This window comes from Triturus cristatus, chromosome 4_1 (assembly GCF_964204655.1).
Source record: "Triturus cristatus chromosome 4_1, aTriCri1.1, whole genome shotgun sequence".
Classification (NCBI taxonomy): Eukaryota; Metazoa; Chordata; class Amphibia; order Caudata; family Salamandridae; genus Triturus; species Triturus cristatus.
Window position 1 is genome coordinate 51,660,381 of NC_140585.1, and position 21,368 is coordinate 51,681,748.

At 48.5% G+C, this 21,368-nt stretch overlaps 1 protein-coding gene across 1 annotated transcript in view; it reads right to left on the reverse strand.

Moving 5' to 3' along the window:
- Nucleotides 1–15,591: 15,591 nt before the first annotated feature.
- The window catches only part of LOC146839455 (double C2-like domain-containing protein beta), a 452,840-nt gene continuing 447,063 nt past the window's right edge, over nt 15,592–21,368 (reverse strand). The window contains exon 11 of the mRNA XM_085651504.1: nt 15,592–21,219. The gene's annotated coding sequence lies outside the window, so the exon portion shown is untranslated. The remainder of the gene's footprint in view (nt 21,220–21,368) is intronic.

The following is a 21,368-nucleotide window of genomic DNA, read 5'->3' on the forward strand; positions in this document are numbered from 1 at the left end:
AGCTATCCAAGCGCACTTCCATCCCCACCTGAAGCACCGCTGTCCCAGTGCGCATCCATCCCCACATGGAGCACCGCTGTCCCGGTGCACATCCATCCCCACCTGGAGCACCGCTGTCCTAGTGCGCATCCATCCCCACCTGGAGCACTGTTCTGCCAGTGTGCATCCATCCCCACCTGGAGCACTGTTCTCCCAGTGCGCATCTATCCCCACCTGGAGCACTGTTCTCCCAGTGCGTATCCATCCCCACCTGGAGCACCGTTCTCCCAGTGTGCATCCATCGCCACCTGGAGCCCCGTTCTCCCAGTGCGCATCCATCCCCACCTGAAGCACCGCTGTTCCAGTGCGCATCCATCTCCACCTGGAGCACCGCTGTCCCAGTACGCATCCACCCCCACCTGGAGCACTGTTCTCCCAGTGCGCATCCATCCCCACCTGTAGTTCCTCTACTGTTCCTGCATGAGGCTCACACTGCTTCGCTAGAGTGCATCCACCTCCATCTGGAACACTCCTGCTGTTTCCGCACCGATACTCACACAGCTATCCAAGCGCACTTCCATCCCCACCTGAAGCACCGCTGTCCCAGTGAGAATCCATCGCCACCTGGAGCACCGCTGTCCCAGTGCGCATCCATCCCCACCTGGAGCACCGCTGTCCCAGTGTGCATCCATCCCCACCTGGAGCACTGTTCTCCCAGTGCGCATTCATTCCCACCTGGAGCTCCATTCTCCCAGTGCGCATCCATCCCCACCTGGAGCACTGTTCTCCCAGTGCGCATCCATCCCCACCTGAAGCACCGTGTCCCAGTGCGCATCCATCCCCACCTGGAGCACTGTTCTCCCAGTGCGCATTCATCCCCACCTGAAGCACCGCTGTCCCAGTGCGCATCCATCCCCACCTGAAGCACCGCTGTCCCAGTGCGCATCCATCCCCACCTGAAGCACCGCTGTCCCAGTGCGCATCCATCCCCACCTGGAGCACTGTTCTCCCAGTGCCCATCCATCCCCACCTGTAGTCCCTCTACTGTTCCTGCATGAGGCTCACACTGCTTCGCTAGAGTGCATCCACCTCCATCTGGAACACTCCTGCTGTTTCCGCACCGATATTCACACAGCTATCCAAGCGCACTGCCATCCCCACCTGAAAGCACCGCTGTCCCAGTGCGCATCCATCCCCACATGGAGCACCGCTGTCCCGGTGCACATCCATTCCCACCTGGAGCACCGCTGTCCTAGTGCGCATCCATCCCCACCTGGAGCACTGTTCTGCCAGTGTGCATCCATCCCCACCTGGAGCACTGTTCTCCCAGTGCGCATCCATCCCCACCTGGAGCACTGTTCTCCCAGTGCGTATCCATCCCCACCTGGAGCACCGTTCTCCCAGTGTGCATCCATCGCCACCTGGTGCACCGTTCTCCCAGTGTGCATCCATCCCCACCTGAAGCACCGCTGTTCCAGTGCGCATCCATCCCCACCTGGAGCACCGCTGTCCCAGTACGCATCCATCCCCACCTGGAGCACTGTTCTCCCAGTGCGCATCCATCCCCACCTGTAGTCCCTCTACTGTTCCTGCATGAGGCTCACACTGCTTCGCTAGAGTGCATCCACCTCCATCTGGAACACTCCTGCTGTTTCCGCACCGATACTCACACAGCTATCCAAGCGCACTTCCATCCCCACCTGAAGCACCGCTGTCCCAGTGCGCATCCATCCCCACCTGGAGCACCGCTGTCCCAGTGCGCATCCATCCCCACCTGGAGCACTGTTCTCCCAGTGCGCATCCATCCCCACCTGGAGCACCGTTCTCCCAGTGCGCATGCATCCCCACCTGGAGCACTGTTCTCCCAGTGCCCATCCATCCCCACATGGAGTTCCCCTACTATTCCTGCATGAGGCTCACACCGCTTCGCTAGCGTGCATCCACCTCCATCTGGAACACTCCTGCTGTTTCCGCACCGATACTCACACAGCTATCCAAGCGCACTTCCATCCCCACCTGGAGCGCCGCTGTCACAGTGCACATCCATCCCCACCTGGAGCACCGCTGTCACAGTGCACATCCATCTCCACCTGAAGCACCACTGTCCTAGTGCGCATCCATCCCCACCTGGAGCACTGTTCTCCCAGTGCGCATCCATCCCCACCTGGAGCACTGTTCTCCCAGTGCGCATCCATCCCCACCTGGAGCACTGTTCTCCCAGTGCGCATCCATCCCCACCTGGAGCACCGTTCTCCCAGTGCGCATCCATCCCCACCTGGAGCACCGCTGTCCCAGTGCACATCCATCCCCACCTGGAGCACCGCTGTCCCAGTGTGCATCCATCCCCACCTGGAGCACCGCTGTCCCAGTGCGCATCCATCCCCACCTGGAACACTGTTCTCCCAGTGCGCATCTATCCCCACCTGGAGCACTGTTCTCCCAGTGCGCATCCATCCCCACCTGAAGCACCGCTGTCCCAGTGCGCATCCATCCCCACCTGGAGCACTGTTCTCCCAGTGCGCATCCATCCCCACCTGAAGCACCGCTGTCCCAGTGCGCATCCATCCCCACCTGATGCACCGCTGTCCCAGTGCGCATCCATCCCCACCTGGAGCACTGTTCTCCCAGTGCGCATCCATCCCCACCTAAAGCACCGCTGTCCCAGTGCGCATCCATCCCCACCTGGAGCACCGTTCTCCCAGTGCGCATCCATCCCCATCTGGAGCACCGCTCTCCCAGTGCGCATCCATCCCCATCTGGCGCACCGCTCTCCCAGTGCGCATCCATCCCCATCTCGCGCACTGCTCTCCCAGTGCGCATCCATCCCCATCTGGAGCACCGCTCTCCCAGTGCGCATCCATCCCCACCTGGAGCACCGCTGTCCCAGTGCGCATCCATCCCCACCTGGAGCACCGCTGTCCCAGTGCGCATCCATCCCCACCTGGAGCACCGCTGTCCCAGTGCGCATCCATCCCCACCTGGAGCACCGCTGTCCCAGTGCGCATCCATCCGCACCTGGAGCACCGCTGTCCCAGTGCGCATCCATCCCCACCTGGAGCAATGCTGTCCCAGTGCGTATCTATCCCCACCTGGAGCGCCCCCGCTGTTCGTGTATGCGGTTCGCACCACTCCACTAGCACACATCTGTCGAGGATGATAGCACTGATGTCATCTCAAATGAAATCTGTGAGGAAATAAGGTGTATTATATTGTGTGGTTCTGCGTCCTCACATTATAATACACTTACCAACCACTTTAGGACCATTTGGTGTTGTTTGTTAATCCTTCAGCTTAAACCTGCGTAGCTGTGGCTCTGACGAACAAGGCTTATTCAAAGGAATACATGTAAAGCATATAAACAGCACCAAACAACTGAGAAAGAAATCAGACATCAATTTATAAAAATAGACTATTTTTAATGTATTTTTAGACACCTCAATGAAAAGATCTACCGGAGGGATATAGAATTTGCAGGGTATGTACATCCAATTATTTCACTCAACCACAAACAAGCACCGGCAATTCTAACAAATTTGACACAGAGTTTTTCACCTAAAGGTTTGGTCTAGTTGGTATGCGGTTACTTAGTCACTTCAGGCAGCTAACTCTCTTAGGGAGCGAGGCAGGGGGACCAGCAGGGTCCTCAGAAACAGTACATCAGCAAATGAAGTAGTCTTCAGTCAGTTCCAGGCACTTTTAATTATTTGCAGGTTCTTCCATTGGAAGGGGTCCTGATGCAAGGGATTGAGGATGCTGAAGATGCTCTAAGGATGCTGTGGATGCTGTGCTGTTGACTGGGGTCTTTCTGCGTCTACTCCTCAGTCCATGAAGTGGATGAGGCGGTCCTGGTTACAGGGTCAATATCCCTAAATATCGTCTTGATGCGGGCAGAAGTCCAGTTGCTACCGGTCAGCCAGGATTGCAGTCACAGTCCAATTCTTTGTGCATCCATAACTCATCCTCTGGGGGTCTGAGCTGCAGTCAGATGATCCTACTGGGCTCAGCCAACCCGCAAGCAGCTTTGTGTGTCAGGTCCCGGTCCCTGATGCTGCACAGCAGTGGTTGGCAGGGGGTTGAAGATTTGGGGATACCAACTTGCCCCAGCAGGCTTCTCAGCGTTCGTGTCCCTGTCCAGTGCTGTGAAACCTGACCCTTGGAGGCTCTTGGCTTTGTCTGGGCTCTGGAGACTACTCCTCCTCAAGCAGGACACAGCATACACAGACCCTTTTTTTGCTAGCCGCCAGGTTCAGCAGGTGCAGTGCACGCCAGTCTAAACCTCTCTTTTCTGGTTTCACGGTGCAGCAGGGCAGTCCTTCTCTTCCAGTCCAGTCGAGTTCAGGGTGCCCTGCTTATGCTCAGAAAATGCCCTCAGGGCAGGATGTGGTTGGTAGCCTGTGGGTTACCAGGTTCCCTCCCACCTGATGGCCACTTACTGCGAAGTGCGGAATCTGGACAGTCCAGGATGCACCATTCTGCCCACTTCCAATATGGCAGGAGCCCTCTCCCAGCATGTGGAGATCCACAGCCCAACCCCGAGGTGTGGCTACTAGGGGGGCTACACATCCCTGGAAACTGGTTTGGCAACTGGATTCCCCTCTCCTGTCCCAATCGCAAGCCATTCTGCCTGAGCAATGGCGCAGCCCCTCTCCCAAGTGTTACCTGTTTGCCCTTCAAAGGCGACTTGTTAGAAGTTCAACTTTTGGGCCAACGCCCATGTGGCTTCCTGCAGGAGGGAGGTGACACCTCATTCCAGAGCAGGCCCATATTGTATCCTTTCCTGGGAGCAGTTAGCACATCTCCCCAGGAGGGCAGAAAGCTGTCTCGGTGTCAGGCCTCCGTGTGCAACCAGTATGAGCACAAGGGACTAAAGGCAATGAAGTGGCAACTTTTCCAAAGCTGTGTACTGCAACTTTCTACTTTAATTTGACCTGAGAATCAAGTAGGGCTAAAAGTACCGAGTCCTTGGATGACTCCTGTTAGAATCCGGGGTCTCTGGTTGGCGCAGGAATGCACTTGCGACAAGCAGGGACCCTTTCCTCTAAGTCAGGGCAAAGGATTACTCTCAGACAATAACCCCTGCTCACCCTCTAGGTAGTGTGGCGCGAGCAGTCAGGCTAAACTCTTGAGTACATTAGGTTAAGCATTTAGGATGTCCCACAACAATCACCAACCCACCACACAGAGACACCAGACTGTATTTATCAAAAATAGAAGTCTTTATATAAAAGGTTTCTTTCAGGCAGGCACTTGCGACAAGCAGGGACCCTTTCCTCTAAGTCAGGGCAAAGGATTACTCATGAAAAATAACCCCTGCTCACCCTCTAGGTAACATGGCGCGAGCAGTCAGGCTAGATTCCAGAGGGCATTAGGTTAAGCATTCAAGGCGTCTCACAATAACCACCAACCCACCACACAGAGACACAAGGCTGTATTTTGTAAAAATAAAGTTCTTTATATAAAGTTCGTTAAGCAGGCTTTAAAAATACAGTTCTTCACTTTAAAATGAGGTTCCTGATGTAAAACTCTTAGGCAGGCTTTAAATACAGTCTTCCACTTCAAAATGAGGTTCCAGTTACTTGTAATTATTTTTAGGCAGTCCACAGTTCTTAAAATGGTCACTTTTGGTGCAATCTGCACCTTCTGGGGGCCTGTGCGCCTCGTAGGGCCTTCTGTACGCTTCGTACCAGTTTTTGGACGCGTCGTGCCGTTTCTCACGCTTCCCGCGTGAGCACGCGTACTGGGACTCAAGCCGTACGGACCGTACCTTCGTAGGTACGCGTCGTACGAGTCCGGTAATCCTCTTGCCACACCTCACGCTTCCCGCGTGGGCAACGTGTATATCTTTAAAGCTGGATGGACCGTACAGGCGCCGGGACGCACCGTACGAGCTGGGGACGAACCGCACAAAGCCTCACGCTTCATGCGTGAGTAGCGTAGCGGTACGATAGCGCAGTACGGGCCGTACACAGGAAAGTACGGGTCGTATGATGGCGCTTGGGCTTACAGTACCTTATTTCTTGGGGGCAATGTTCGTGGCGGCCTCAGAAGTCCGTAGAGGGGCATCCCACGTCGCGTTGCAGTCCCGCTTGGGCAGTGGACGACGATGCTTCGTGGGGCGCTTCAGGACGTCGCAGCACACCTCGGGGGTCAGAAGCAGGAGGGGCAGCTCGGGTGTGATCTCTCAGCGCGCAGCGCTGTCGCATCGGCCAGGATCGGCAAACCAGGGTGCCATCGGTCCTTACGGTGATCTCCACGGCCAGGGGTTGCAGAGGCTCGGCGGTTGGGCGCAGGCAGTCTCTTCTTTACGTTGCGAGCTACGGCTCGAGGGGGCAGCTGTTTACTTTGTTTAGGCCAGGCCTTCACGGTGCTCACAGCAGCACAGGCGGGCAGAAGTCGCGTTGCTCAGCGAGATGGGGGCACACAGGTTCTCTGGGGTCAGCGTCAGTGACCCACCCACAGCAGCTTCCTTCTCTTCCAGGGAGGGGTAGCGCCCACTGTTCCTGGGGCGCAGTTCAGGGGGCAAGTTCACAAGCAAGCCCTTGGAGATTGTTTTAAAAGCACACGTTGAATTCAAAGTCTTTCTCAGTCTTTTCCTCCTCTCCTTCAGCAGCAAGGCACCCGCCACAGGCCAGTCTCTCAGGCTTAGAGACAGTACTCCTCCATGCAGCTTTCCCAGGTCCTTCTCTTCAGGCAGAGGTTCTTCTTGGCGCAAACAGGATCTGATTTCTTAGGAGCAGGGCTCCTTCTTTTATACACAGTTTCTTTTGTTCTTTGCCGCCAGGGGGCCTGTGCCTGGCTCAGTCTGGTTTTGGAGCACTTTGTTGTGGTGACTCTGCTCTTTCCTTTCAGTGCACAGGGCAGAGACATCAGCCGCTCCACAGGGGGCGGAGCCAGCATTGTGGTGGCAGAGCACAGGTCTATTCAGAGTCAAGGTGTACTCCTCCCACCCATCCTGGTGTAATCTCTCTGCCCACCACCTGGCAGCCAGCCTGTCTCCTGGAATTCCCCAGCCCTGCTCCTCACTGAAACTAGGCAGCAAACACACACACAGCAGAGGCGGACTGAAATGGCTAGGCAAGTAAATACTAACTTTCTAAAAGTAGTATTTACAAACACATGATATTAAAATAAACTTTACTAAAAGAAGTATTTTATTATTCTGAGTTCAGGCACACTAAACTTGAATTTCTACCATGCTCTCTGAGCCCGTTGGGATTATAGCGTGTAATAAGTCCAGCAGCCCATTCTGGCCTATGGAGAGCAGGTAGTCTTTCAATAGTGAAAAACGAAAATGTCTGTAATTCACTATTAGGACATGCCACACACATCAGGGCATGTCCTACCTTAAGCTTACAATGCACCCTGCCCTTGGGCCTACCATAGGGGTGACTAATATGTAGTTAAGGGAAGTTTTAGGGACCGGCAAGTAGGTGCACTTGCGCAGTCAGCATGACAGTACCAGACTGCACGCAGGTTCTGCAATGGCAGACCTTAGACACATTTTACTAGGCCGCTTCTGTGGGTGGCACAACCAGTGCTGCAAGCCCACCAGCGGTGTTTGCATTTACATGCCCTGACGCTCCTGGCGCACTTTACTAGGGGCTGATAGTAAACCAAATAAGCCAAACATGGACACCAATCAATGTATACACTTTTCATAGGGAGCACTTGCACAGTGGCACTGATTGGCAGTGGCACAGTGCCCTGAGCAGCTAACACCAACAAAACACATGAGGCACATCGCGTACGCCAAGGTGCCAGGTCTAACAACCCCCTATGGTCACACCGTTCCAAAGTTAGCACAGCTGAAGGGTCAGAGTGTAACTCTGCACTCGCCAATGGGGTGACCACGCTTTCCCACAGTAAAAACAACAGTTCCGCATTTTTACTATCAAAACATGCAAAATTACATGTTCTGTCCATGAATTATGTTGCACCCTGCTTTAGGACTCACTAGGCCTAACATAGGGGTGACCTACAAATATACTAGGGGAAAGTCTGACATTGTAATTTCTTTAAATGGCAAAGTTGGGCCAGCAGTTAAAGTAGCTCTTTCAGCCTGCAATTGGTGGGCTGGGAGTCTCGTTTTCCTGGTGCCCCACCTAGGGTGACACAACCAGTGCTGCAATCCCTAACTTACCGTCTAAGGGTACCATTTACTAAATACTTACGGGTATGTTAGCTCCGCCGTTTGGGTAAAAGCCAATTCAATGTGATAGTTTAATGGTAAGGGCACAGGCACAGAGGTCTATTCAGCAGGCCTCGGTGCACTCTCGGAGTCGAAAAACCAGCAGCAGCATCAGTCCAAAAACTTGGGAGTGACAATAAAAAAAGAGGCGTTTTCCTCCAACATCATTGATGATATCACTGATGGCATCATTGATGACATCATCCAATGAATGCGACGGTTTGATACACACTTTTCTTACTGGAAGGTATCCAGCAAGGTTCTAGACCTGATTTTGGATAGCTTCCTTTCTGCTAATAGGTGTAAGCTTTTTCAGCATGCTTAGCCTCCTAATGGGTCTTGGGTGTATGGAGGGAGTGAACTCTCTGTGAATGCTTGGGCAGAGTGTGAACGCCGTGAGCAGCAGAGATTTGCTGACTGGTGTCTTCTTGATTGTCCACAAGAGGTCAACTATCCGTGAAATCTTTGCTACATGCTGAAGGTTGTACATAGGATGTTTTTACTCTTGAAATTGTCCTTTCACATCTGGAGGGAGTGGGCTCTGTATGAGCAGCTGTGCGTATGAGTGACGACTGTATGCACCAGGTACTTGCCCATCCATGTGTACTTGATTGCCCCCAAGAGATCGGCTATCTGCAAAGTGTTCGGTACAGGGTGAAGGCTGTGCATAGTAAGGCCTTCACCTCCTAAGGGCCCTTGGGTGCCTTAAAGGAGTGGACTCTCTATGGAGGGGTTCTGCACAGGGTGAAGACTGCTTGTAGTAGGGACCTTCCCACCCTTGAGTGATTCATTGCTCACGAAAGGTCGTCTGTCCATGAAGTGTTTTGGTACAGGGCAAAGGCAGTGGCTTGGCCACCTGATGTGGCTTGAGTGTCTGGAGGGCATGGGTTCTTCATCAAGAGGTGTTCACAGGGCACAGGCTGTGTGCAGTAGGTGCTTGCTGACACGTCTGCTTGATTGCCCACATGAGATCGGCTATCCATACGGTGTTAGTTTAGCTCAATAATCTAGAACTGGTGGATATCGGTGTTTTTTATTGCATGACCTAACTATAAAGTTACTTTAACCTTTGTTTTTTTCATTGATTTTCTACGGTTTTTATTAATGTAAAGATACATATTTTTACCATGCTTAACTAGAAAATAACTTTAACCTTTGTACTTTTATCAGAGAATTTCTGATGTTTTTGATTAGATTTCCCCAACTTCTTCACTGAACATACCTTTAGACCATGCACAGCAGAGGGCATGACGCAGGGCCTAGCTTGCAGCCAGTCCCTGCGCCCATCTCTTGTGAGTGGCCAACCTACCCCCATGCATAGCCTTTGGCTGTGCGCAGTGTTCACTGCAAGCCCAGGTCAGACAACCTCCTGCATGTGGCCAACACCCCCATGCAACCCCACCCAACATTTTCAAGTTCCTAAATCTTTTTATTTTTTATCCAGGGTCATGCAGTGCTTTCATGGGAGCTCATAGGGGACTCTGGGACCACATGGGAGGCTTTGTTGGGTCCCACCGTAGTCCCGGGCTCACGTCTAACCCCGCCTCACACGGCTGCAGGGCTTGGCCTCTGGGTGGTTCCTCCATCCAACCCCTTGGTCGGACAACCCCTTTCGGGTGGCTGCCCCATCCCACAATTTCCTGTATTTTTTATTTTTTTTCCAGGGTGCTGCAGTACCATAGGGTGAGCTTTGCTAGGTCCAGCGAGAGGACAGCGGGCTCACAGCATGATCTGTTTATGTTGCAGCCAGCGCTACCAAACAGACCGACAAGAAAGAAAGCTATCTCGGCCAACCAGAACACTCTGTGTTTTTAATTTGCTGTACCGCAGGAGTCCTGCAGGACTCCCTCAATACCAGCTGTCAGTATATCACTAACTTTGTAACCTTAATTACTCAAACCTGATTTACTGATTGACACCAAATCATAAAAAGAGCACTTTCTGAATCGAGATCTAGCCTTCTGAGAAATTTGGTGTAATTCTGTTCAGCCGTTCGTTTTAAAATGCTTCCTAAATTCCTATGGGACATTTCATAGGAAATCATGTTTTGGGACGCAACCCCTTTTCATTCGCCCCTGCTTAACCGATCACCCCAAAACTTTCCAGGAAGTTGCTGAAGTGGGTGAACTCTATTTTTGGGAGTTGAGTGAAGATTAGTCAAACGGGGCTAACGTCATTAGTACAAGAAAAAAAGGCTGTTCATAGACATTTTGTGATTCGGGGGCCGCACGTTTTCTCGCATAACTATGGATTTGCCGCATTTGCCACTGTTGGAAATTGGATTACAGGTTTAGGGGGTAAAACACTACTCGAGTAGCAATCACAATCTCTGACAGGGTAAAAAACAAGCAAACCCCAAATAAACTGGGCTTATCCCTCTGGTAGCTTGGCACAAAACAATCAGGTTTAACATAGAGGCAATGTGTAAAGTATTTGTTCAACGCTTCAAACAGTAATAAAGTGAAAAAACAGCTGAAGATTCGAAAAATAGAGCACAATTTAATAAATTATTTGACACCAAAACGACAACAATCCAATGGGTGGAACCGAAGATATGCCGCTGTGGTTATCTAGCTGTCGTAGACTGGGACACAATCACAAGTTCAGGCCGACTGCGATGGAGTGTGGGCCGGCTATACGGGCCCAGTTAGGCCCACTGAACAAAGTACCTCAAATCCTGGTTGCAAAGTGATGCAGAGTCCTACGTTGAGGATGCCTCGTGCAGCGGTGGTTACAGGGAGCTGCGATGGTCACACTACAGTTCCAATGCGGAGTTTTAAGAGGCGATAAGTAGCGCGGCATTGATTCTGCTGGGACCACAGCTGGGCTTGTAGGGCACCATCAGGCTCACCTCCAAGGATGCAGTACTGGAATGGCACCAATTGGGAGGGCAGGACTCACAGCTGGCAGAGTCCAGGTGCTGTGTTTAGCGATGTTGGAGCCTTTTCTGTCCATGAGGCTCTGATCAGGAGGCTAGCCAACTAGCCCTTGCAGTTACTGGTGGTCCTGGGTTCCAGATGCAGGTCCAGTCTTCCTCACTCAGGCAGGAGGGCCACAGAACATCTGGGCAGAAGAATGGCAGTCCTTCCTGCAGCAAAGCAGCACAGCATTCCTTCATCTGACTGTTCCACGGGTCCAGATGTGAACTGAAGAGTTGGGTCCAAGGGTCCATTATCAATGCCCAGTGTCCACTTTGAAGTAGGAGCTGGCTCTGGAGGTTTCTACCTCCCTGAGGTGTCAGTCATCCGCTTTCTCCCTGCCCTGGCCGCAGCTTGTCTTGGGATATAAAAGACTGGTGACAAACCCTTTGTGAGTGCGTTCAGGTGAAGCCTTTGTGATGTGCAAGTGTGGCAGGTGACAGCTTTACTCCCTTGTCAGAGTGGCCTATCCTGCCAACACCTATCTTCCCTTTGTCTCACTGTCTGGCAGCAATCCACAAGGACCATCTGCCAGCTACAACTAGTCATGTGACTGAGGGACAGGCTGCCGGCACCAAATGGCTAAGACAAGAAAATGACAACTTTTTACAAAATGGCATATTTATTGGGATTGTGGCTAAAAATCCTACTTTACCATTAAAGAGGTTTTTTAATTACAATTCTTTAGCCATAAGACTCGACCTGTCTACCAGCTCCCAATTGAAATTCATCCCTTATAAAATGTAATAAGTAAATCCAATGTTATCCTAAAGAAGTGGTAGGCCTTTCAGTAGTGAAAAACAAATTTAAGAGTTTTTCACTACCAGGACATGTAAAACTTAAAAGTATATGTCTAACTTTTGAAATACACTAGACGCTGCTCAATAGGCTGTTTACAACTTACCCTAGGGGTGACTTATATGTATTAAAACGGAAGTTTTAGGCCTGGCAAAAGGTTTATTTTGCCAGGTCAGAATAGCAGTTTAAACTGCGAACGTAGGATCTGCAATCGCATGCCTGGGACATGTTTAAAAGGCTATTTAAGTGGGTGGCACAATCGGTGCTGCAGGCTCAGCAGTAGCATTTCATTTACAGGCCCGGGTAACATGTTGCACCACTTTACTAGGGATTTACAAGTAAATGAAATATGCCAGTGGGTGTTAACCCATGTTACCATGTTTATAGGAGGGAGTACAAGTACTTTAGCACCGGTTAGCAGTGGTGAACTGCACAATGTTAAAAACCAGCAAATTCCAACTCCGAATTGCCATTCTCTATGCCCCGTACTGATTTCGGCAGAGCACGCCTCCTCTCTGCGGGTTTCATGAGCTCAATATCTCCACGGTGAGCAGCGGCGTGCTTGAAAAACAAATCCTTTACAAATACCGGTTTATTATTATTTTATTATTATGTTGAGCTCCTGACGACTCAATAAGTTGCGATTAAGAAAAATGCCTGTCCTGCCTAGAGTAGATGGGGACTCCCTTACATACGATATCCATGGGATTTTAAGTGTGTTATTTAATAACAGAAAATCTGAAAGGCTCAGGCAGTTTAGCTCAGCATCCTCCCTGGACCACATCTGTGCCCAACACAACAGGGGCTTCAATCAATCCATCTATCAATCAGGGCATTGTAAACACGCTACTCACCGTGAGGGTCTCAAGGCGCTGAGAGGGAGGGTCGTCACCACCAGATCAGCATTATAGTTTACTCCAAGTTCTTCATGTTCGGAGAACAAGGGAGGACTCTGGGGAAGCTTCATGGTTCATTTCAAAAACGTGTTTTGTGCAAGCTGTGACTTGTTCACCGAGGTGTACCCCATACTTCACTACCGTATAAAACCTTAGAAATACATTTGGACTGGTATAACTTTAAAAGCACGCCTGGCGACCATGGCAGTGTGATGGGTGCATACCTATTACTAGTATTATTACGATGAATGCTCAACTCTTTGGATAGGTGCAATGGACATTTTGATTTACATTTAATTAATGTTCCAAGATGACGGTTCCAATCTGGGAGTGGTAAGTGTTCAAAAATCTGCATGAAAGTGCTTCAAAGTGAAAGTGATGCCCGGGTAGCAAAATGTAGTCTCTGTGCCCTCCTAAAAAAGAATCCAATTTTTTTTTTAAATATAAAAAGAAGAATATGATCACGAGGTGGGGTGGGGGAGGCGAGGGCGGTCACAATGAGGAGTCGGTGGGGATAAGCAAGTCACTTCTGCCAAGTAGTAGGAGCCATGGGGGCTGGGAATGGCAGGGGAAAAACAGAGAAGGTAGGAAACTGGAGTTTTTAAAAAATAAATTTTTTATAAAACAAAAGAAAGATGGATAGCTATGGGTGGGCGAAGAGCAACACAGAGAGCATAGGTGTTGGAATTTGAAGGGGAAGCAACACACAAGGGAGAAAGCAAGAAAACACATGCACTCCCATGGAATGCTGATCCAAAAGGAGTTCACTGAATGTACCTAGTGGAAGGACACGTGTCTTCCAATTAAAAAGATGGTAAAGCATCTATGCTCCAGGAGGTGCAGCAAACATAAGAAGAAGAAGGAAAGTCATCTAATAAAAAGCAAGTAAATGTGACAGTGAGAAGACAGTCAATGGGCTGACCCAAAGCCCACTGGAAGTGTTGTTATTGTGTAGAAAATGATTTTGACGCAGCCAACTACAAGCTCTAGTGAGACCTTAAAATGAAGGGTAATACAACAATACCCCCAGCCGAAAACGTAGGGCCGGATTCACAAAAGTAATCCGAGACAAAATCCTAACTTTACGCCTTTCGGTATTCACAAAAGGCATTTAGGAGTAGTAAAGTCAGGATTCCTAACTTTACTACTCCTAAACTGAGAAAATCCAAACTTTATGAATTTCGGTATTCACAAAAGGCATTTAGGAGTAGTAAAGTTAGGATTCCTAACTTTACTACTCCTAAACTGAGAAACATCCTAACTTTACGACTTTCGGTATTCACAAAAGGCATTTAGGAGAAGTAAAGATAGGATTCCTAACTTTACCGCTCTTAAACTGAGACAAAATCCTAACTTTATGACTTTCGGTATTGATTAGGATTCCTAACTACTACTCCTAAATGCCCTTTGTGAATACCGAAAGTCATAAAGTTAGGATTTTGTCTCAGTTTAGGAGTAGTAAAGTTAGGAATTCTAACTTTACTACTCCTAAATGCCCTTTGTGAATACCGAAAGTCGTAAAGTTAGGATTTTGTCTCAGTTTAGGATTAGTAAAGTTAGGAATCCTAACTTTAGTACTCCTAAATGCCTTCTGTGAATACCGAAAGTCGTAAAGTTAGGATTTTGTCTCAGTTTAGGATTAGTAAAGTTAGGAATCCTAACTTTAGTACTCCTAAATGCCTTCTGTGAATACCGAAAGTCGTAAAGTTAGATTTTTGTCTCAGATTACTTTTGTGAATCGGGCCCCGTGTCTCCATGTTGTTGCTACTGAGGGCAATCCATCCTGAAACAAATACTCCTGGCTATAGCCCTGATTACACCAGCTCTGAAAGGCTCCACTGGTTACCAGTAGTTAAATCTTATTGTTACTGGATGGTGAGCAAAAGTTGCTCACTGCATAACAGCACAGCTCTCTGCTTGTCTAGCTCTCGCTGGAGCCTGCAGCAAGCTTCAATGCAGGACCCCAAATTCTTCACCACCCTGGGTTTAGGTCCGGGGGAAGAACTAAACCCCCCCCCCCCCCATGACTCAAAACCTATCTATAGACAGACTGTTTCAAAAACATTCATTTTCATCTTTGCATCCACCTAGACCCAAGCGTCCATTGGTTGCTGTTTGCTTATGTAGTTGGGATGCAGTCCTGAGTAATTCCCAGTGCCTGAGATTAATTCAAGCATTCCATGCATCCCTTTTTTGTATACTTCAGTGTGTCTTCCTATGTGCAACAGGTGTGCTCAGACGAGGGTCCGGGGCACACTGTGCCACTGGAACCAAGCCCCACCCACCGACGAGCCCAAACTAGGGTGAAACCGGTCCTGGGTTGCTTGTGTTCCGGTTCAAGGAAGACCTGGTTTGACTAGGACTGTTCCCACTGGAGGAGGGTCAGGGCTGATTTGCATATGGCTGGCTCCAAACTGGGGTGCCACATGGGGCAAAAAACTCTGAGCTGGATGCGCCCCAATTTCTACTGGATGAGATTAATTCATGGAGTTCAGTCTTCATTTTTTGTACACTCCAGCTATAAAACACCCACATGACTAAATAACAATATGTACTCTGTTTGGCCATATCTTTCTCTGCAGCTCCCTTCTCCCTGTGCAACAACTTTCTTTCATACCATTATTTAAATACAGTTTTTTGATTTTTTATTTGTAATTCTATACATTTTGCCCCCTAAGATGAAAGCTCCTTCATGAAAAGAGATTATATTACTTTTCTGTGTGAAATTGCCCTGACAAATAAGGATCAGACACTTTGTAAGTTGGCAACACTTTATTTGCAAGAATATTTTTAGAAAATACCATTATGCATAAAATATATTTCCAACTATTTACAGGGCTCTCGCTCTTGCATGAAGACTCACTCCGAGTGACGTGTCTGCCTATAGTTTGGTTTATAAAGGCTACTTAGCTCCTGGTGCATAAAACTCTGACTACATTGTACGCTTTATACGGCTAATAATTCGTACAATCTGCTACCACGACACATATATTTTTGCTGCTGCTACATGCTCTCAGCAGCTGATCTGAAGCGATTGCTAAATCATTCAGATGCTGTATAAGGAACAGACCCATATAGTTTATATCCGTACTTTAGTATACATCCATCCAGTTGACACCGCTGATATACATCTTCTGAAACATTATTGGGATTTGACTCTGTAAATAGCATACATTCCACAATGTCAATAGGAAAAACAGAATCTTGTCAAGAAGTCCTATTTTGATCAATCCACACACTATATAGGATGTTTTAAACACTTTTTAACTCCAGGATTTCATTTCCCTTCACATTTACTGCTTTAGTTTCAACTTTTCCCCCAAAGTACATTTCATTTTTATACACATAATTAGAAGACATTCTGTAAATTGAATTCCTAAACACATTATACATTCTCTGCATACGCGCCAGAGACCACTTCAACAATTGCCTGCATGAGGTTTCGCTTACATTTGCAGTGGTCATCTGCAGATTCACATTGTGCAATATACTGCCATCTAGTGTCAGTTCCAGAACATTACAACCTGTTTCTCTCAAACTCTTGGGGGTTATTTACAAGCCCCTTACGCTGCTGGTGCATCACTTTTATTGAAGGAAAAAGTGGCGTAGCAGCAGTACAAGGGGCGTGTTAATAAGCCCCCTTATGCTTTGACTGTAGGTGTCATGTGACTCGTCCGTGACCACCGTGCAAAGAAGCCCACACTGCACTGCAAGATCTACAATGGATCCTTTTCTCACAGTAATATGAAAATGTTAATTTCAGTACCAATAGAATGGAAAACAGCATTGTGATGTTGGCGCTGAAGAGGAAGCTGTCCACAATCAGGACCTGCTCGTTCCATCCAGTGCAATCTGTTGACTTATCAAAAACAGTTACTGTGTGACGGGTGGGTGGGGTCTTGGAGGGGGTGGAACTTTTGTGCTGAGTGCCGAGCACTGCCAAACCAAGGATCAGCCTCAAAAGAGGGTCAAACAGAAAAGAGCATACGATCTGAAAAAAAAAATCAATCTCGAATTGGAGTTCAAACTTGAAACGGGAACAGATCAGAGCACCTGCCTGAATCCGAACCTACGCCATGTGAGGCCGATTTCAACCCTGTTTGGCCTTGATAGATAAAGAACCATTCACATCAATTCTACCAGAGTCCATATCCTACAAAACTTGTATAGCATGCTACTTATGCAGAAAACTCAAAATGTTGAGCTCTGACATGGCCATTTCTCCAGAATAACCTCTTTCCTACTCCTAACAAAAGGGAGGTGGTTCTGGATTAGCCTGTCAGAGAAATGAGAGACATTGTATGAAAGTCACCTGCATTACTACTCATGACACACAAAGGAAGAGTGAGAGGTGGCGGCTAGCGGGAAGAAGCTAGGTTTGAAATGTAGGCACTGCCACCTTGACGAATATGGGACTATGGGGCGTGCCTTCTTCTTGACTCACATGACTCCCGAATCACCCAAAATTACAATTTTCTCCAATAGAAGTTTTAAATTGGGTGGGAGCCCTATGCCTCATTCCTATGCATAGTATAAAGTAGAAGGCCTCAGACTCAAATGGGCTTTAGATGTAGGCCAAAACATATTGGGTTTTATAAGGGTAAGTGAGTCATTGTTACTCACAATAAACCCAAAGCAGTTTTTAACCATGTCTATGGTACTCAATAAAGGAGATTTCCTTGGGTATACCGTAAGACATTTGTACTTTTCTGAATCCCTGCTCCAAGTCCAGTAGTGATTTATCTAAAAACTCCCAATTCTGGTTGAGTCCGACAGAGTGGTACTGACCTACCGTGGTGTGGATAGATGCTGATGATGAAGCATGCCTCGATGCATATTGGGTGAGGCATGTGGGTGAGGCATGTGGGTGAGGCGTCTACTCCAAAATCTTTTGTTTTTTCACAGGACTGACCTCACATTTCAAACCTAGTTGCCAATACGTTATTTGCGACCTGCTTGACTAGTACCACTTGAGTGAGAAACAGAATCTTGGGATGAACGGGAGTACGATCTAAGCACTGTAGTACGGGGGAGAGCCGTGCCTGGAGTAAAGACCAACCTGACTGGCCACAAGAGGATGACCCCTGCTGATGAAGCATGGCCCCATCATGCTGTTGCCTGATGTGCAGCCTTTTGCATGGAGGAGTCTTACACCTTGAGGACAAGGAAAATGGGTTCCTTTTTAGAGGTGTCAAGAGAAGACCAACTGGCAGCTACCCATGTTAAAGATAGTTTGCCGCTCCAGTTCTGTAAATGTGGTAACACTTCAGATTGAGAGAAGTTACAAGGCTGCTCTTATGACCCCCTATCCATCCGTGATCATGTTGAGCCAACCTCCATGGTAGTCTATGCTGCAGGCCAGGATCTGCTCAATCTAAGATATACTGATGCTCACACTCCAGATAGCAAGCACGCGTATTACGCTGCATGACGTAAAGTAAACAGGAGCTTCTGCAGGTTGACGTAGAGCTACATTACAGTATTTGTAAGTCAATATGACACGCATCAGTGAAGATTTGGTACCTTCCTGGCTAACAATGCAAAGCAAAAAGCGCAGAAGGGCAAATGCATATGCATTGACGGGATTCAATATGCCTTTGGTGCAGCAGTAACTGTTACCTGACAGCCGAGCACCAGTCGTCTGTGCATCAGCATGGATGGCCTGGGTTGTACTTTATGCCAGAGGCACAAATGCAACGTTTACATTTGCCCTTCGATGTGGAGCCTCTGGTTGGCGTCATATTAGGAGGGCTCTCAAGACATACATTAACTGCACTAAATGTTCTGGGTGTCAGACCAACTGTTGCCTTTGTGCATCCACATCAAGGAAAAGTTATTTCTAAACATGGGCTATCAGGCGGAATGTATGCTGTGTACAAACCTGTTATTCTTGGTTGCTCATCATATCCTTTGTCTTCACCACATCTACATTACACACTTAAACAAATGTTGACAAGACCAATAGGCCTGGCGTTAGCTTCAGACCGTTTGCCTATGGCAGTGTTTATTTTGTTTGTGAATGGTTTTTGTATGAAGACATGTGACATACAAGCAGCCAGGAATCAGCATGATCTAAAAGGCTAAATATTTTTTTAATGCACAAATTGCACTAGTTGTCCCTGGCACTTATTGTGCGGATGTGCACACTGTGCAAGAGCCGAGTGACATCACTGTCAGATAAGCCAATGGCTGAAGTGGACTCATCCTGTGTCCCATGCTTTATACTGTAGTGGGCGGAAACAAAATCAGAATGACAGTACAGCAGACCAATGGATGAAGAGGGCAGACTGAAAGCCTTTGTAGTCAGACCTATCACACGATGTGGAGAACAACCTTTCATTTAAGGTGGAGTCTCTGTTCCAGTGGACTGTGGGCTTCAAGGGGCCAGGGTCACAAGTGATTCCCAAAGCATAGGGAGAGCTGACATCCCATTGGAATATAGGGCCAGATTTATCAAGGTTTTGGTTCACCTTTGCTCCACGCAACGGGGGACAAGGGTGACGCAAAACCTAATCTGCGTGGCTTGATAAATATAGAGCAACACAAGGCAGTGCAAATCACTGCGCAGCATTAGTTTGCCTCGGGGAGGCGTTTCATGGGTGGAGCGTGGTTGTTCCTGTGCATCAACCCATGGACTGTGGCACATTCCCAGATTTACCATTAGTGGTAGATCTGGTCATGCGTCAAAATGCTACGCCTCCCCAGGTGAGGTGTAACGAGGAGGAATATCTTTATTTCTCCTCGTTTTTTCCTCTTTCTACGTGTGCAGAATGCAGCACACGTTGAAAGAGGCAAAATTCCTCTCCGGATTGTTTTTGTGCAGGAAAGTGTCCCTTCCTACGTAAAAAGTATCCTGCATACAACACAGGCCCTCTTGCAACATGCTGCAAGGGGGCCTGTTTGGTGCTCGGCAGCCAAAAGTGAGCCAGCTCTAGGAAACGACAGGCATGCGCCTTATAATGGTAAATACAGTGCATCCCTGCCCTTTAACGCCGCGCAGCAATGTGGCTCGCTGTGTTGTGCCGCATGAAAGATTGATAAATATGCCTCATAGTTCATCAATAACAGACAATCAAGAATGAACCAAGCCTCTGCCGCTGGGATGTCAGCTCTCAAAGATCAGGGAGGTGTTTTTCTATCTGCCCGAACCTTTTGGTAGCTTTTGACTTTTATCTGTCCTGAGGAAGACATCGCTTTCTGATTTGGACTGGTCCCAAACTGTACTTCAATACAGTCAGATTACATTCATACAGCTGTGTCTCCTCTGTATCATTGTGAGTCTGTGTTCTTAAATGTACATAATTATTGCACTTTTACACTTTTATTTCACTTCTGCATTTGTTCACTGTGCCCCTGCAGCATTTTTGTACATTGCCACCATCTAATTTAGAAATAAAGAAATTGAAAATACGATTAAATTGTGTACATTTTGACCTTTGTTCAAACTCCTTTCCATTCTACGGTGGACAGCATTTTGAATTACCCATCTCACACCAGAAAGTATAAGTAACTGTTTGGGCTGATGCCTGGGCAGCGAGAAAATAACGGTGTCGGTGGCAGACAGAAAAAACTACAATAATAAGAAATGGCCACTGCGGAATGTCCTACTGACCACATGACCCGGGGGCGTCATCAAACCGTCCATGGAAATACCCCAAAGGTGTTGTGAAAAAAGAAGGCTCATCTGTGATCCGCTGGATCATTGCTGGTCAACTGTCCAAACCTTGGCTAATAGGGATTATCCGTGGTCACCTGTTCATGAACCGTGGCTAACCGGATCACGTGTCGTTGACTGCTTATAAGCGTTGGCCACCGTCATCATCCTCGGGAGCCTACCTATAAACCTTGGATAACCTTAGTCTGACCACAAACATAGAATCAGTGCAAGTCCAAAGATGTCTTCGTTCATGAAGTGCTGGTGTATTATATTCAGAATGTACAAGATAGAAATGAGAGTTGTCCTTTGCATTTCCATTTCTCTTTTGTTTCTGAATCTAGAATGTGAAGTTGTAGCTTGCAATGGAAGTCTCCTGGCATTGTTCTGGGAGGGATTCTTCCCCTCCCCCCATGCCTTGCGGTCCATCGGTTTCCTGGTGGCCTTCCGGCCAAGTGACCGTTTGACAAGTGGTTTAACAGCATCACAAGTTCCACCTGTTCAACCCACATTGTACAGTCTCACTCTGCAAAGCCACATACTGATGCCCATGGGGAATCAGGGGTTCTGCCACCTTGGACTTGATGTGAGCTGGCTGCAGTGCCAATGTGGAGAGGACAGGTCGGGGTGTGGACATGGCTCAGATCCAAGGCAGAGGTTTCTGTGCTTACAGGGGCGAGGGCTTTATCTGGGCCCTCAGGTGGGTGACTGGGATTGGTAATCCTGTGGGCAGATGGGCGTCATCCCTTCTGATTCCAGCCCAGAGATATGCGCTCTATCTCCTGCCTGTGAGAAAAAGAAGAGATGCGTTAATGGTTGCTTAAGAACATGTTGCGCCGAGTGCCATGGTACAGTACGACACAGCTAGTGTGGACCGCCGCAGATGTGCCCTGTTAGTACTACAGGTCGCGAGCAGCGTGAGATACCCCAACAGT